Consider the following 10,210-nt stretch of genomic DNA (forward strand, 5'->3'; position numbering starts at 1 on the left):
TAAACATATGTGGCCACAATTAAGCGTTCTTGCATTCCGTCCACAACGGAACGTGTCTGCCGTGGTAGGGAACCGAACCTGCGACCTCATGCTGAGCATTGGAACATCGTACGGTATATCCACTGAGCAACAGCGGCTGCTACTGCAGACGAGGGCTTTCCTCGTGTGAATATTTTTGCAAATACAAGGCAGAATACACTAACTACTATACCACGCGTCAGCATACATGTAAATGTTTCTCATTATGCACGCGCTACTTTTACAGGTTCGCGAATGCTCGTGACATTTTGCTCGAACGGTTCCCATTTCTAGAGACTCGGGAACTATTGAAGTACGCTTTCTGCGCAAGTTCATATCTGGCACCGAAAGAGGATAAAACGGCAAGGTGACTGATTGAGCTATTCGGTTGTCCGTATAGGTGGTGTGTAAAACGTGGCGGTCATGATATACGTCCGACTCGGCAATCACTTCTGGCGCATGCAACCCGCATAAGCACCGCCTTTGAGATCCGTTTTTGTTACACAGAGACATCCGACGCTGGGGCGTATTTTTGGGACACCCCCTTATTAGTGAACAGCACAAAATGCAAAGACGAAGACAAGACAGACAGGCGTTTACCTCCACCTGCCTGAGATTTATTATTAGATACTAAAAAAATTATATAAGCCAGCGACACCACGGAATCAGTATTAATAAATCGAGCGAAAAAAAAAAAAGAATATATGACCACAACGAACTCCACAGTGTTCTGCCGCCCTTCAAATAACCCTTCACAGTATAGAACGCCTCCACAACGAACGCCTCTACAGCGAAATTACTTGTATAACGATGGAATAAGTCTCGGCCGAATTGCTATCTCTCATATGTATTGTGAATGTCCTTACAAGGAATTTGCCTCTGCAACGAAGAAATTTAGCCGTCCCCGACGGCTGATTTTTTGCTTTACAACGAACGCCGCGTAACGGTGCCAACACTGGCCCCCACCCCCCGCCCTGCTCCTCGATGCTTATGTACTCGTGCAAAGATGGTTGTGTACTAGAATTTAGGTGCATGTTAAATAACACTATAGCCGACTGAAATTAATTCGCATTACCCCCGCCGCGGTGTCTCTCACAGCCGGCGAATGAACAGCTTCGGAGCGTTTAACCCTATAATTTTATTTGCACTTGTAATCGCTGAACTTAAAGGTTGGACGACAGCTCGTCTGGTCGGGTTTATACTTACTCAAACGCAAAAAATACAAGCCGCAATAAAAAAAATAAACATCTGAGGACACCCGAGCACTTCTTATGAGTTGTGAATGCGGAACCAGTAATGTCCACTTCAACGCCGCTCAGCGGTCCTTCGAAGTTATGAACTCCTCGCGGGCAAGCGAGCGCTTTGAGACGTTTGTGCGTTTAGATTTCGCCTCACCGAGGAGCGCGCTGATAACACAGGCTTCCCGAGAGCGAGGGTGACGTGGCGTCGCGGCGATGCCCTCTCCCCTCCCGTAACGCTCTTTCGCCTGATCTGCTCCGTCGGGGCCCAAGGCAGCAATTGCAAGCCAGTGGCATGAGCGTGCGAGGTGCGCTTATGACGTGGCGTCGCAGCCAATGGGAATTTAGTTGCCGTTTCGCTGCTAGAGATGTCGCCTGCTTTTTGGCTCAATGGGCCATTTGACGCTTTCGCGTCAAAAAAAAAAAAAAAAAAAAGGCCAAGAAGCTTCGGCTCTCCTACGGGTGTCATGCAGGGAGTATGGGAGTCCAAATGTTTTGTATTTATTCATTTATTTATCGTGGTCGGCAGTCCACTTCTCGATTACGAGGAATCGCTGCCAACTAAATACGATGAGCGTCAATGTCCTTTACGTCGGCTCCTTCACGGAATTCTGCGAACAGTCTGAAGCTGTGAAGCAATAGGTATGCTGCAGTCATTTCTTCTAGATTTTTTTTTTTACGCTGACTTATTTTCTTACTCATTCTTGTTCGTTGCTTTGCTTTGCCCCGTTTCGAGCCCTCGTGACAACGAGAAAGAAAAACGAAAAAAAAAACGAAGAAAAAAACGGAGGGTCCGTGCCAGGACCTCGGGAAAGTTGGCCGGAAAGCTCGAAACGATCCATCACGCGTGTGCCAAGCCAACGTCGCAAGCGGGTATGCACAGGCGCCTCTGCAGGCTGCATGCAGCTTGGCCGATCCCGTTATACGCCTACACAGTTGTACACACTAGAGCTGCCACGCTATAGAGCTGTGCCACGGAGTCTAGTGCCTTTTCGAAACACGGAAATACAGCCTATACGCAGCTGCAGAAGCAGCCAAACAGCCACTGGAATACAGGCGGAAGCGTACAGTAATCGTTTTGTTTGATGATGAATATACATGGAGTTATGGGGCGCAAGGGCCAATGATGGCCAAAAAGCGTCAATAAATGGTATTATGTAGTCGATATTGCGGTCAATGAGAAACGGCATAGATGTAACGTGGCTCTATAGAGGCCTAAAGGCCGTCGCTGTAAAATGCGTGAAATATATAGTAAGTATTAAAAAAAGACAATGGCTAGTGATGTGTGCTGATCATAAAATATGTATCACAAAGCGATGACATACTGAACTGTACCGAATTGCGTCGTTACACGGAAAACGTTTTCGTTATAGTACACATGTTCTGGTAATTTGCGCTGTGACCGCACGTGCGCGTGTTGCTTGCCGATATATCGCGCTCTGACTACACGCTTATACACCGTGTGGCAGGATATATATGTTTGATTTATGCACATTATTCTTTCGACGTTTTTTTTTTTTTTTTCTTGCGCTTGGTGGGAGTAAGAACAGCTCCACAGTAGTGGCCACCTCGCCCCTCCCATAAAGCCAACAATGTCAAATGTTCATTTTTCCTGACAATTTTTACAATGCAATAAATACTTCAAACACTATAGAAGAAGGGTAAGCAGACGACGTTGGGTACGGCTGAAATTCACGAACTCGGTGGTACTCTGGTGGTATTCGGTTATCGGTGGTGCTTACACAGTTGAGCGAGTTGTCAACGCAAGAAGATACCACGCGAAATAGCGACGAGCGCTACGGATGAACTGAAGACATTTGTGTGAAAAGGTTAGCAACACCTCTGTGTTGCCAACCTGAACAGGCACCTGCTCATACATACAGGCACCTGCTGTGGGTCTTCGTTAGTGGGCGCACATGTACTCCGTCGACGCGACAGGTTGCCGCTTCTGTGCCTACAGGTTGTCTGGTTTATTTATTTCGAATGTTCATTTTTTTTTCGTTGATGTTATCTGAAATATGAACAAACTATTAAAGTTGACGCTCCTTACGGCGAGAGCCATTGCAACTCGCATACGCTTTCGCTGGTTTCAATGACGTGCGAACCCCTTCACTATACCGCTGCGTATCGTTAAACGATCCACTAATTTTCCCGAATTCTTGTCACGCACGCAACCTTATTGAAATCACGTAATATCTGTGCGATCAAATCTGCATGCAGCACTCATGACTGGCAGCAACTCTTCGGAAGAAAACAAAAACACGCCAGTAGTCCGGGTGAATGAATCTCTAAGTCATGCAGCAGCTTTTCCGGTCAACCCGTACTTCGACGTGGATGGGATTCGGCTTTGATACGTACAGCAGTCGAACGCTGCCGGTTATGCACACAAAGCGATATAGTATTGTCTGGGTCGACTATTTGCAGGATCCGGTTGAACTTGGAAGAGATGGTATATGTGCACACACTACGCACACATTGGCATCTCGTCTGCTGGGATAAGATTAGGTCTACGCGTCCATCTCCGCGGTGCTTACACAGTTGAGCGAGTTGTCAATGCAAGAAGATACCAGGCGAAATAGCGACGAGCACTACGGAGGAACTGAAGACATTTGTGTGAAAAGGTTGGCAACACCTCCGTGTTGCCAACCTTAACAAGCACCTGCTCATACATAACAGGCACCTGCTCCACACGCACACGCCCAGCATGTGACAAAAACAAAAATAACTCGTATCAGCGGAAACGAAATCGCCATCTAAGATACCTTGAATGGGAAAACAAAGGAATGGCATCCACGCGAAACGACCAGAACGGTCGCCATCGCGGTCTAGACAGTTTTAAACTGTTCGGCTCCTCAATTTTAGTAGCAGTAGTAACAACTTTATTTATCCTTTTTAGAACGAAAAGCGGCAGCGGTGTAGAGGGGGGAAGGGGCCTACTCTAGATAGTCCTCCGCCACCTTCTCACCCACCCCAGGATGGCCTCCTGAACGTTGGGCCTGGAGCTGCGCAGGGAGCCCCACTGCTCCTCACTAGTAATTAAATTATTCGAAGATTAAGACAACCGGGACTCTAGCACCGCATGTGACAAATAAAGAAGAAGAAAAAAAAAAACGGCAGATCCCACGCGCTGTGGGAACCGATGTCATGCGAAGCAGTGTGCGGGGAGCCTACCAAATTAAGGAAACGACTATGAAAGCACCAAGACGTAGGCGGCATGTTTCATGACCTACATGACACGCATGCCATGACATTCATCTATCATTTATGTGCGTCATTCAACCTTGTCATACTAGGCCAATTTTGGTACATCCCAAGTTAACGAAACGACCATGAGAGCACCACGACGCAGGCGGCTAGATGGATACTCTCAAAGTGGCAAATGTTCGCCAAGAAATGTAAAAAATCGCTTAGCACAGCGAAAAACTTAGCGCATCTAACACACATTTGAACGGGAAAACAAAGAACGGCATCGACTGAAACAACCAGAGCGGTTCGCATCCATCACGGAATAAACGGTACGAAGAAACTGCTTGGCCGGTGCGACACCTGACTTACTAAGGCAATCGGGAGTGGTAAAGCCGTACTCACCAATGCTAACTCCGGCGCTCTCACTCGACGATCGAAAGTGCGCAGTTCGGCGTGCCCCGTCTCGGATGCGGTCCTCCCGTCCACGTCGCCGTCAGTAGCGCGCGCACGTGTGCGTGTGTTCAGCTTTTTCGCCGAGCCAGCAGGCGCCCGCCGTCGACGAGCCCCACGTGACAACGGCCGATTGCCTCGCGGGCGTGACTCGCCGCGACTAGCCGTAACGTTGGCCGCCTCCGCACGCGCTGCCGCAGCCGTCGTTGTTGTGGTAGGAGAGGAGGACGCGCTGACAGACTTTGGCAGTAGCGGCGGCGATACTACGCACAACGCCCCCGTAATGTTAGCTACGTCAGACGCCAGCTTGACCGTTTAGGAAGAGGCAAAGAAGGAAAGGAGAGAAGCTGTTGCTATATAATGATCAATGAGTGGTTCTTTTTTGTCGTTTTGCGTGCTTTGCTGACACCGCGCAACAGTTGGAATCGTTGCAGTGGGCGTGTTGTGGCCGTGTTTGTTCGGTGCTTGATAACAAAACGCTAACGACCATTCAGTGGGACACGTGGCGCCGCCTCGCGGGTGAAACGTGAAGTGCTTGCTTGCCACGTGACGAACGTCGTTATTCGCGGTTTCTTTAAAGCGATACCAGGGGAGTCGGGACGATCGTGCCTTAATTGTGTTCAAACAATGAGATGTTCAGTTCTAGTACGTGTTTCACTGGCGGTATTGAGGCCGGGCAGTATGTAATTGACAATTTTTTTTGCTGAAATCATCATGCTGGCGCCGATTTCGAGATACCCGTCTCAGAACTTTGGTACGAAAGGCATTGCGACAAAAGATTACTGCGCACGCGCTCTTTCCACGACGCCACAAGAGCTATCGCCGCTCTCTCCGTACCAACATGAATGCGATTTGCTATCTCGGGCTGGGCGCAACTAACAAAGCGTAACTCTCCAACAGTCCCTCTAACTTTTTCTCCCTTCTTTCTTTATCAATGCGAAAGCATTAAATGTCCCACGAGCCAGAAAAGCCGGCGTTGCCCTCAACGAATGCTACCAAAGATCATCATCAGCGTGGATTAAGGTTGGTACTGATTAGAGCAAGGCGGATTAAGGTGGATTATAGTGGATTAAGGCTGGTACAAATTAGGTGGAGTAAGGTAGAGTTGTGAAGGACAAACGACAATGTACGACGTCATGTATCATGGAGGAAACCAATTAATTAGACAAGCCATAATGCTTTCGCATTCAAATCACGTAGGGATACTTAAATGAATGTCAACATCGATGGGGGCGAAGTGCAAAAACAGCCGTGTACTTAGATGTAGGTGCACGCTAAAGACCCAGGTGGTCAAAATTATTCTGGAGTCCCCCACTACGGCGAGTGTCATAATCTGATCGTGATTTTGGTATCGCAGTTTTGGCAGCGCGGACACAGGAAGGTCCGAGTACCGACCCTTGTGGGACCCCTGACTACTTCACAAATTTGAGACCTGTTCTCTTGGATGCTTACAAACTGCTTACGGTCCACAAGGAAAACCTCTATCCAGAGAAGTATGTTGCTGCTGCCTATTACGGCTTGAAGTTTATGAACTAGTTTTCGTTGATTAACTTTATCGAACCCTTTCACAAAGTTTAAAAGAATAATGTTAATTTGTCCTTCTCTAATATTTCACGCATGAGGTCCACTAACTTTGTTACCGTTGACAGTCCTTGTCAAAAGCCGTGTTGATGTTCATTAAGAAAACCAATATGCGATAAAAACTGCCTGATATGTTTAGAAACGATGCGTTCCATTATCTTACAACACGAAGGCGTTAAGGCTATGCGGTCCTAAAGCTAGTGACACACTGCGTATGTTCACTTTTCAATACAGGAATTATTTTGGTTTTCCAGTAATCTGGAAGTGCACTAGACTGTAGCGATTTGTCATAAATTCTATAGAAGTCCTTTGCGACCCGCTCATCGTACCGCTTTAGAAAAACACCGGGAATTTCAGCTTGGCCCACAGATTTCATTATTTTCAAATTTAGCAACAAATTAGTTATTCTCTTTGTTCCGAGTTGTAACTCTTTTATCACCGGACTTCCTAAAGCCCGTACAGGATGTACAGGTCTCTAGTGAGCACGCTCACGAAAATTCATTGAAAGTAGCAGCAATTTCTCGTTTGTCTGTTATGTGCCATTCACCGTATTCAGCGCGGACACATGATTTTTCGGTGGCGTTTTGAGCCGCCAAAACATTTGCGGTAACTCGCAGGAGAAAGGCTGGTATGGACACGTTTAAAAATTTGTATATTGAATCTCTTATGCGTGGATTAAGCTCAGTGCTCAGCATCGAGATCTCTACAAGAACTGCTTCGTTCTGTGTTTTCTTAAGCCTTGATTTTCGTCTCCATAGCTTCCTTATTAGTTGAATAACTTGCCGCTTTATCCGCAACTTCTGCGCTCGCTTCCTTTTCGTTTATAGAGGAACCTTCTAAAATAATGCATTTGCGAACTATAGCTTCAAAATTTTAGCCAAATTTTATTCACACTTGTGTCCTCAAAACCATTGATCTTCTCAAATGCTCCAAAGCAAAAATCAAGGTCGTCTAGTATAGCCGTCTCATCGGCTCGATTAAAATTCCTGAAGGAGTAAACCTGCTCTTTGAGCTTCCTTGTTTGACTTTGAGCTTCCTTCCATACTTGTATTACCGCGAAGCACTTTATCTCTAGCCCCCGTAAGCCTCCCCCACGTGCGCTCCCAGAAAGGGGGAGTGGGGGGGAGGGGGGGGGGAGGGGAGGCTTGCGTCCGTATCGTGGACAGGCATGGTGCCGATTGTACACGTGGCCTGCGCTTATGTGGTTATAACGTCACGTCGGAGGTGCCGGCGCGCCTGCAGCAGCGGTTGCTGCAGATGCATGGGAGGTGCGGTGACGGCGGCGGTGTTTATGTCGGACTGTCGGCGTAGTGTGGTGCCGCATGCAAAAAAAAAAAAAAAATGTATGATTGCCTAATGGATGCAGCCAATGCATGCGGCCTAAACGTACAGCTTCGCTGGTAATCTGTCCCCATATGAATGTTGCGGCCCCGCGAATAATTTATCGCTAACTTACTGCACCTTTTATTGCGATAGCAATTATATGGACACTCAAAAGCAGATTTCTGCCGTCGCCGTCGCCGTCGCCGTGAGGTTCCGTATGACGTCAATGGAGATGAAATCGTCGCCGCGCGCCGCCGAACGCTGTATGTGCGAATGAAAGGGCGCGAGGGACGCGCGCTTTCACGGGGCGTGAACGCACGGCGGAGAACAAACGCGCGTTCTGCGCTATGCTCCCTTAAGGGCTGCAGAAGTAGGCGTCTCTTTCCTCCTCTACAATCACCATATATGTAGAGTAAACGTACCTTCTTCCGACACGCGAAAGGCTGTGGGGGAGGGGGGGGAGGGGCAGGGAAGGGAGGCGACGTTTAGCTGCGGCACCAAGTGCCTGTTTATATCAGAGGCTCCGGCAACAGTCACCAACGCCGCACGCATTTCGAGCGAACGCGGGCAAAACGCCGGCGGCGTCGACAACAGTTCTGCGCGTTGTCGGTGCTGCTGCATGTCCAAGTTTATACAGCTGAGAAAGCTGCTATAATTACTCCGTATAGCTCTCTTCAAATTTGCTATCGCAATTGATGCTTCGCCTTTCAGGTGAAACTGCGACAATTTCTTTACATTTTATTGCCATAGCAATTATATGGACACTCAAAGCGGATTTCTGCCGTCGCCGTCGCCATGAGGTTCCGTATGAAGTCAACGGCGATGAAATCATCGCCGCGCGCCGTATGCTGTATGTGCGAGGGAAAGAGTGCGAGGGACGCGCGCTTTCACAGGGAGCGAACGCACGGCGGAGAACAAACGCGCGTTCTACGCCGTGCTCCCTGAAGGGCTGCAGAATTAAGCTCCTCTTTCCACCAAATGCGTAATTACATAAAAAGTTGTCGCAGTTTCACCTGAAAGGCGAAGCATCAATTGCGATAGCAAATTTGAAGAGAGCTATACGGAGTAATTATAGCAGCTTTCTCAGCTGTATAAACTTGGACATGCAGCAGCACCGACAACGCGCAGAACTGTTGTCGACGCCGCCGGCGTTTTGCCCGCGTTCGCTCGAAATGCGTGCGGCGTTGGTGACTGTTGCCGGAGCCTCTGATATAAACAGGCACTTGGTGCCGCAGCTAAACGTCGCCTCCCTTCCCTGCCCCTCCCCCCCCTCCCCCACAGCCTTTCGCGTGTCGGAAGAAGGTACGTTTACTCTACATATATGGTGATTGTAGAGGAGGAAAGAGACGCCTACTTCTGCAGCCCTTAAGGGAGCACGCGCGTTTGTTCTCCGCCGTGCGTTCACTCCCCGTGAAAGCGCGCGTCCCTCGCGCCCTTTGGAGGACCGCCAGGGGGCCGGAAGGTGCGGACGTGTGTCGCGTCGGCTCCGTCGAATGTCTGCTTTTGTGGCGGTAGAAGTCAATGGACACCTGATTTGGTGGTGGAATCGTGTTCCCGAAGTTTCGAGGAACCCGTGGATACAAGACTCCAGGGTGTGAGTGCATTTTTGAGGATTTTATCGTCGTTTTCGTGCTGACGCGTTGTGCGTTCCGCTAGGCCTTCTTTAAGCCTAGCGACGCCTACGGCCAGGAGGGCGGCCAGGGGGCCCCGTCGCCGGTCCACCACGGCCGTGGTGGTATCACGATGACGATGGAGATTACTGTGGAAGGTACTGACATCGAGCCGAATGAGATGGAAGAAAAAGGATGGGTCGTCAAACTCAAAAAGTGTGTCGAAAAGCGCCGAGGCTTGAAAGTTCCAGAAGGCGTCGGCAACGCCAAGACGGCGTCGCACAGCGGAGGTGGGGAGGAAGCCGGCTGCAAGGTGGCTGGAGCCGAAAACAGTGGCGGCGTTCGCTCGTACAAAGCAGTGGGAAGGAAGATAGCTGAACGATCTGTGGCATCGCGTCTCCGAAGCTCCCGGACGACGGATGGAAAGTGATTATCAGACCAAAAGGGGGTCTAGCAGTGATCAAAAACACTTCACAACCGATACTCGGCGAAGCTGTGCGTCGTGCCGCGTCCCTTGAGTGGAAGAAGACAAAGTCTGATCTTCTCTTCGTGAACGACAAACAAGGTACGATTCTTTTCCATACCTTGAACTTTGAGTGTGCGGAGAAGGTCATGAGTATCAAAACTATAAAGATCGAAGATAAGGACCATGAGGTGACCGCATACATGGTGGCACCTGAAAACTGTGGAAAAGGGGTCGTGCATGGAATGGACATACGCATGACCGAGGAGACGATAATGGAGGGTTTCGCCGGTCACGAACAGAACCCAGAGATTCTTGGGATCAGAGAATGGCCGATCTAC

General features: G+C 49.1%; 1 protein-coding gene across 2 annotated transcripts in view; it reads right to left on the reverse strand.

The window, feature by feature from the left end:
* LOC119457512 (long-chain-fatty-acid--CoA ligase 4) overlaps window positions 1-5,026 on the reverse strand; it is a 48,730-nt gene extending 43,704 nt beyond the window's left edge. The window contains exon 1 of one of the 2 annotated variants that reach the window (XM_037719099.2): window positions 4,845-5,026. The gene's annotated coding sequence lies outside the window, so the exon portion shown is untranslated. Of the gene's footprint in view, window positions 1-4,840 lie in introns of both variants that reach the window. The other variant, XM_049670132.1, reaches the window with a different exon arrangement.
* Between the last annotated feature and the right edge of the window lie 5,184 nt (window positions 5,027-10,210).

Source organism: Dermacentor silvarum, chromosome 7, assembly GCF_013339745.2.
Source record: "Dermacentor silvarum isolate Dsil-2018 chromosome 7, BIME_Dsil_1.4, whole genome shotgun sequence".
NCBI lineage: Eukaryota > Metazoa > Arthropoda > Arachnida > Ixodida > Ixodidae > Dermacentor > Dermacentor silvarum.